Genomic DNA, 8318 nt, shown 5'->3' on the forward strand with positions numbered 1-8318 from the left:
ATAATACCAATCTTTTTTTTTTTTTATAATGTAGTTAGCTATTTGATAGGATAAAGAGAAACTGAGAGAGAATGGGGAGATAGAAAGGGAGAGAGGATGAGAGACATCTGCAGATCTGTTTCACTGCTTGTGAAGCTTCCCCCTTGCAGGTGGGGAACGGGCTGGAACCTGGGTATGTGTATGGTGACGTGTGCTCTCTACAAGCTGCCCCACCACCTGGCCCCCTGTTCCTGGTATTTGCTTCTTTGTCCTTTCAGTGCCATGGAACATCTCCAAAAGTCCCTGCTGGGTTCATTTCTTTGGACACCTGGGTTCCTCTATGACCTCTTTCACCTAAGCTAGTCTGTCTACTCCTGGCACTGTGAGTCCTACAATCATCTAGCTTTTTATAAGCCTAGAGTACTTGGCGTGTGTGTGTGTGTGTGTGTGTGTGTGTGTGTGTGTGTGTGTGTGTCTCCACAGATCCAACCCAGGTCCACAAGCCTGTCCCTGATTATCACTTTTATGTCAACTAGACTGGACCACATTACCCAGATATTTGCACAAACATTATTCTAGATAGTTCTGCCAAAGTGCTTTGTAGATGAGATTAACACTTATATTGGTGAGCTTTGAGCAAAACGAATTTGCCCCCGTTTATATGGGTGAGCCTCACAATCATTTGAAGCTCTTCTTAAAGACTGACCTCCCTGGAGGAGGAGAGAATTCTGCCAGCAGATGGCCAGACTCAAGTGGCAGCAGCATCTGGGTCTCCAACCTGCCAGAGTTTGGCTTTCCTTTCCTTCACTGCCTGTCAATCCAGAAAATGTGCGTATATCTCATGTCTATATGGGCACTGCCATAACTTGGGTTTAGTCCAGCGTCCCTTGGCATCACTTTTCATTTCCGGGCTGCACAGCTCTTCTTTTTTTGCTGACTTGTCCCCTTGTGCCATTCCTGATTTCTGCAGAATCTCACCACTAAGAGACAAGGAGGGGCCCAAGAGCCTGCTGCAGTCAGATGGGGGGGGGGGGGAGTCATGGAAGTGAAATTTGAACCCAGTTGTTGAGGGACAAGTGTTATGTTTTGAACTTGGTGCTTGGGGACTGATGTCATAGTAAGTACTGGCTAGTGCTTCTCGGCACGAACTCTGTGCCAGCTGTGAACCCCAACCTCCAGTGAACCCTAATCCTGTATCCAAAGTAGATCAGATGTGCAGCCAGAACCTGGGAGCCCTGCCTGCTTCCTCCCGTTGGCTTGGCTTCAGGGCGTGTTTCCTGCCAGGGCGCTAGAGCTCAAGACACTTTGTATTTCCTCCTTCTAGAAAACTTCCCAGACTTTATGCTGGGGAGCCTCCCCATTTGGAAAACTGTCACCTGTCCTGAACCAGAAGCCCAGATTTGCCACCACTAGACATATGACCTTGAATAGAGAGGTCAAAGGGCTAGGAGACTCTTTCAGGGTCTCAGTTTCCCTATCTGTAACAGGGAGGATCAAGTCTGACTTTGTGAGGCTCAAATGAGATCCTACCAGGCAGACAGAGTGGATAACTGGCTCACGAGAGTGTTCAGTAACAGCTAACCAGCCCCAATGTCACATTGTTATGTGGCAGACACTCCAGAGCTGACTTACTCAGGCAGGACTCCGTCTTATGTCTCCCCAGTAGTCCAGTAGCTACTTAAGGAAAAATGAACTTTGCAATCTCTGGCCTCGTCTCCCAGAGCAGTGCCTGGCACAGAGTAGGCGTCCATTAAGCGCTCATTAAATGAGTGAATAAAAACCAAGAAGAGCCTTGCGCCAGGTTGGATGTAACTATAGATAATGGCCAATAACATTTATTGAGAACTTGTCGTGTGCCAGGAGCTCACAGTGCCAGGTCCTTTATGGGTGTTATCTATCTCGTTCACTACCCGAGCAGCCCCTTCTGACGAGGGTTATTATCAGCCAAGCGTTCAAGTGTTGATGTTACAGAGAGGCAAGGCGGGGATTCCAACCCAGTCTGCAGGGCTCTTCCTAGTGTGGTCTCAGGCCAGTGAGGCCCAGAGGGTCAGTCACTAGTGTGGGGAGAGGGGGGTGCAGGAGGACTGGGGGTGTCTTTTTCAGAGGCTGGGTTCAGCGACTATGCAGGTCTCTCGGGTCTGTTGAGAGAGACTGCAGCAGCAGGACTGCTCTGAGGCCATCCTCACGGCCTCCCACCAAGTCCCTTCCCTCCCTTCTCAGTTCTCCCTGTCTAGACTTGCCAGCCCCAGTTTCAGCACTCCAGGCTCCATCTCCCTGTTGCTGATACTGGGTGGTGCTGGGTACCTCAGTTAAGCAGCCCTGCACACCACCCCTCCTTGCCCACCCAAGTCACTGCAGAAGCAATTAATTAGGGAACCAGACGGGACCATGGGACAGCTCAAGCCATCATGTAATCTGGTGTTGCTCTTTCAAGTTCTCACAAGTGGGCTGTTTTGGGAGCTCCTCTTCCACTCCCTGGAGTGACACCCTGCCCAGCCCCCCCACCCCACCCCAGCACACACACACATACACACACTGTGCCCCAGGCTTTGTGCATAATCTAGGTACCCAAAACATTCTTGTTTGGATTTGCTCATGTGTTATCTCTCCTGGCAGATCCAGCAACTTTGCACCTCCAGAGACAGAAGAAAGGGGAGCTGAGCTGGTGGTGCTGTGTGGGGAGCCCAGTGCCACCTACCTTACCTGTCCCCTCCCATCTTCCAGAACCCAGGGTACCCCGTGCATACTAGGGAACCAGGTCTGCAAAGCGCCCAAGTGATCTCTCGATGGAATGACATGATTGTTTCCTGCAAACTGGAACTGGAGGACTCTTTTCTCAGGATGAAGAAGAAAAGACACACAGTCAGAGTCCAACCCACTCTGCTTACTGCCTCTCAGCTGCTTGACCTACTGAAACCTCTTAAGCATGCTGGGATTCAGTCTTCTCCTCCCCGCACTGGGAGGACTCAGAAATACCTACCTCATGGCGTTGTTGAGAAGCTCAAGTTAGCCATTAAAGTGTACTCTGGCCAGTGTACTCTGCTAAGAAAGAGGAAGTGAAACTAGTGACTTTTCTTAGACAGCATCACTCCACCCCACTTTCCAGAACTCTACCCCCTCCCCATGCCCACAAGCTTCCTCCCCCTCCTTGGCATGTATAAAGTCAGCTTCCTGGGGCTCCGGGAGAGGGGAAATGGGTCCCAGTTAACACCACTTTAGCTCCCTGGGGCTCGCCAACCTACACGAAGCGTCCACTTTTCTTTCTTTCTTTTAAAAAATATGTATTTATTTATTTTCCCTTTTGTTGCCATTGTTGTTTTCTTATTGTTGTGGTTATTGTTGTTGTTATTGATGTCATCCTTGTTGGATAGGACAGAGAGAAATGGAGAGAGGAGGGGAAGACAGAGAGGGAGAGAGAAAGACAGACACCTGTAGACCTGCTTCATCGCTTACGAAGCGACTCCCCTGCAGGTGGGGAGCCGGGGAGGGGGGCTGGAACCGGCATCCTTATGCAGGTCCTTGTGCTTTGTGCCACGTGCGCTTAACCTGCCGTGCTACTGCTTGACTCCCAAGGGTCAACTTTTCAAATATGTTCTCTGCCAGAGGTGTTAACTGAGCATGTACTATGTGCCAAGAATTTTACATGTGCTTGTTAATCTGTATAATGACCTGGCAAGATGAGTATAATTGGTGGTGTACTGCACCAAAGTCAAAGACTCTGGGGTTGTGGGGAGGGTTCAGGTCCTGGAACATGATGGCAGAGAAGGACCTAGTGGGGCTTGAATGAAAATGTAGAAAACTAAGAAATGTTACACATGTACAAACTATTGTATTTTACTATTGATGGTAAACCATTAATCCCTCAATCAAGAAATTTTTAAAAGATGAGTATAATTATTACCCTCATTTGACAGATGAAAAGCAAAGGTCTAGTAGGAAGGGCTGAGTCAGGTTCTCAGGCCAGATCCAATAAGGGTCACAGCCTTAGTGCTAGCCACTGTCGTGCACTGCCCATGATGTCCAAACCTCCCTCGGGCCCCCAGTGCACAGCTGTGGTCACACCACCAGGGTCTGGGTACTTTTCATAAGACTCCCTTGTTGGTACTCCTAAAAAGAGAGGGCCCACAAAATGACCTTGTGCTTAAGGAACACCAGTCTTGGTTTGTGACATTTTGCTATTTGACTCCCTCTGATCTTCTGAGGGGACTTGGATCATACTTATTAACTCAGCACTGAACTCATGATGAGTCACTTGTGCGCTTGTTCTCATACAGCACGGGGCTCTGGGGAGATGGACAGGGTCCTGCCTGCAGGTGTGTAAAACACCAGGGAGGCAGAAAGGTGAACGGATGGGTGATTAGGGACTGAGAGACTCACTGGTTCAAAGAATCGAATCACAGGGCCAGGTGGTGGTGTACCCAGTTGAATGCACACGTTACAGTGTGCAAGGATCTGGGTAAAAGCCGCCAGTCACCACCTGCAGTGCGGGAAGCTTCATGAGCGGTGAAGTAGTGCCACAGGTGTCTTTCTCTCTTCCTCTCTCTCTTCTTCTTTTCTCTTGATTTCTCTATGTCTCTATGCAGTGAGTAAATTAAAAAAAAAATCAAACAAACAAAGAGGGGGTCGGGTGTTAGCGCAGCAGGTTAAGCACACATGGTGCAAAGCACAAGGACTGGCATAAGGATCCTGGTTTGAGCCCCCGGCTCCCCACCTGCAGGGGAGTCGCTTCACAAGTGGTGAAGCAGGTCTGCAGGTGTCTCTCTTTCTCTCCCTCTCTGCCTACCCCCTCCCCTCTCCATTTCTCTCTGTCCTATCCAACAACAAAGACATCAATAACAACAACAATGATAAACACAATAATGATAAAACAACAAGGGCAACGAAAAGAGAAAAAAGCCTCCAGGAGCAGTGGTTTCATGGTATAGGCACTGCGCCCCAGCAATAACCCTGGAGGCAAAAGAAAAAAATATATATATAATAACTTCTTTGATTGATATAGTTGACCATTCAACTCGATAAGCAAAGATTTCAGTGGAGATGTCGGGTCATTCATGACAGAGAATGAATTTTTACAGAATTTGTTCAGGACATTCACTGAGAAACAGTTTCAACAACAAACATTAAAAGCAAAAAGCTTGAAGAAGAAGGCAGATTGACTTCCAAAGATGCCACAATATGTAATTAAAACTGTCTAGCTTTAAAGATGAGACATTCGGACAAGCAGAAGTATATATATATATGTGACCCATTCATGGGAATTTGTCTCTTTAGATACTAAGATGTTGGACTTACTAGACAAAGAGTTTACTTATTTTCAGCTACTTTAAATATTTTTCAAAGAACTTAGGGGAGCCATGTCTAAAGAATGAGGGGAGCCAGGTGGTGGCACATCTGGTTAAGTACACATATTACAGCACACAGGGATCCAGATTAGAGCCCCTGGTACTCATCTGCAGGGGGAAAACTTCGTGAATGGTGAAGCAGTATTGCAGGTGTCTCTCTGTTTCTCTCCCTCTCTATCACCCCCTTCCCTCTTGATTTCTGGATCTATCCAGTAAGAAAATAAGGTAATAATAATTAAAAAGAAAGTAGGTAATAATAATTAAATAATTAAAAGGTAATAATAATTAAAAAGAAAATAATTAGGGGAAAATATAAGATATATCAACAAAGAGATAAAAAATAATTTTAAAAAGGACCAGATTGAAATGGGAATTGAAAAGTACAATACAATAACTGAAATAAAAAGATTAGTAAAGGAACTCAGCAGATTTGAGCTGGTAGAAGAACTGGCATACTTGAAGACTTATTAGTTGACAATAGCAAAGTTAGCTAGTTTGAGCCATGGTAGGGGGGAAATGAAAATGATAAATAAAGCCATAGAGACCTGTGGGATATCACTTAATAAACTAACATTTGGATATTGGTAATCACAAAAAGAAAGGAGAGAGAAAAAAAAAGGACCCATGATCCATGGGATAGTTAAAGAATAATATAACTGAAAAAAATCACATATTTGACTATAAAAAAATTTACCTGCACATCCAAATTTAATAAACTTCAAGCAGGGAAACTCAAAAGAGATCCACATCTAGATAGACATATGTTGCTGATAATAAAACTGTCAAAAGAGAATCTTAAAAGAAGAGGAAAGTGACTCATCACTCCATAAAATAAACAGCAGATTTCTCATCAGAAACACAAAGTTCAAGCTGGGGAGACAACATACTGGTTTTGCAAAAGACTTTCATGCCTGAGGCTCTGATGTCCCAGGTTCAGTCCCCAGCAACACCATCAGCCAGAGCTGAGCAGTGCTTTGTCTCTGTCTATAGCTTTCTGTATATATTTCCGTCATATAAATAGATATTTATTTTAAAAGAAACACAAAATTCAAAAAACAGTGCTGAATCCAACCAAGAATTCTATATCCAGAAAATCTACTATTCAGAAATGAAGGAATTAAGGCAACAAATGAGCTAGAAGTGTATTTATTGCAAATTTGTCTTATAAGAAATGCTCAGTGGGGCCTTGTGGTGGTGCATCTGGTTGAGCACACATGCAGTGCACAAGGACCCTGGTTGGAACCCCTGGTCCCCACCTGCAGGAGGAAAGCTTTGTGAGTGGTGAAGCAAGGCTGCAGGTCTCTCTCTCTCTCTCTCTCTCTTCCTTTCTTCCTCTCTCCCTCTCTCCGTTTATCCCTCCCTTCCTCCCTCCCTATCTCCCCCACCCTCTCAATATCTGACTGTCTCTATCCAATAAATAAACAAAGATAATAAAAAAAAATTTAAAAAAAGAACTGCTCAAGAGAATCCTTCAGGTTGAAACAAAAAGACACTAGACAATAACTTGAATCCACACAAAGTTAACTACATCTGAAAATATGAAATAAGACATAAAGGCATTTTTCTTTTTTAGCTAAAAGACAACTGTGTAAAGTAATGACTAAAAACTGGTGCTGATGGACATGGAATGTGAAAGATGCAATATGTCTTTGTGTGGTAAGACAGCATTCACAGTGGGAGGGGGAATAGAACAGAGCTAGATCGAGGCAAAGTTTGTGTTTGCTATTGAAATTTATTTGGTACTAATCTGAATTAGACTCTCTTTAAATGATGCTGTTATTTGAAACTCTCAAGGAAACCACTAAGAAAATTATTCCAAAATACATAGTGAAGAAAAAAAAAAGTGGGGGGAGGGGTAAATGGTACACTGGAAAATATCTATTCATCACAACAGAAGACAATAATAAAGGTAAAAATAAAATAGGGCCAGGTGATGGTGCACCTGGCAGAGTGCACATGTTACAATGCACAAGGACTGTGGTTCAAACCCCAAGTCCCCACCTGCAGGGGGAAAAGCTTCATGAGTGGTGAAGCTGTGCTGTAGGTCTCTCTCAACTTCTCCCTCTCCCTCTCCCTCTCCCTCTCCCTCCCCCTCTCCCTCTCCCTCTCCCTCTCCCTCTCTCTCTCCCTCTCTCTCTTTGTCTCCCTCTACCCTCTTGGTTTTTCTGTCTGTATCCAATAAATAAATTTAAAAAGGTTTTTTTATCATCACATTTAAAAAAAAGACAGGCACATAGGAAATCAATAGCAACCCCCCACACACACTTTGTTAGTAGTTCTATTAAGTGTAAATAAACTAATCACATTAATCAAAGAGGCAGAAATGAGCAGAATAATCTCTCTCTCTGCCTTCAAGGTTTATCGCTGGGGCTCAGTGTCAGCACTTTGAATCCACTGCTCCTTGTGGCCATTTTCCCCCCATTTTATTGGATTGGACAGAGAGAAATTGAGAGGAGAAGGCAAGATAGAGAGGGGGAAAGAAAGATAGACACCTGCAGACCTACTTTACCGCTTGTGAAGTTACATCCCTGCAGGTAGGGAGCCAGGGACTTGAACCAGGATTCTTGTGCAGCTTTTTGCACTTCGTACTATATGCACTTAAGCCAGTGTGCCACTGCCTGGCTCCCATGAGCAGAATAATCTCAAAGAAAGAATTTAGCTGTGTGCTTCATAGACTAGATTCACTTTAGCGACAAGGACACAAGTAGATTGAAAGTAAAAAAGGACAAACACACACACACACACAAAGATAGACTATGCAAATAGCAACCAAAAGAGAACTGGATTGACTATAGAAATATCAAACAAAGTAGACATTAAGACAAAACACTGGGAAAAAAGAAGGTAAAAACCTTCTTAGAGACAAAGAAGGCCATTTCATAATGATGAAAGAGTCAGTCAATCAAGGAGACATAATCATTATAATCCTATAAAAGCAGAGCCCTGAAATGCATGTAGCAAAGGCTGACAGAATTACAAGGAGAAGGAGAAGATTCA

The sequence above is a fragment of the Erinaceus europaeus genome, chromosome 6 (assembly GCF_950295315.1).
Source record: "Erinaceus europaeus chromosome 6, mEriEur2.1, whole genome shotgun sequence".
NCBI classification, from domain to species: Eukaryota; Metazoa; Chordata; class Mammalia; order Eulipotyphla; family Erinaceidae; genus Erinaceus; species Erinaceus europaeus.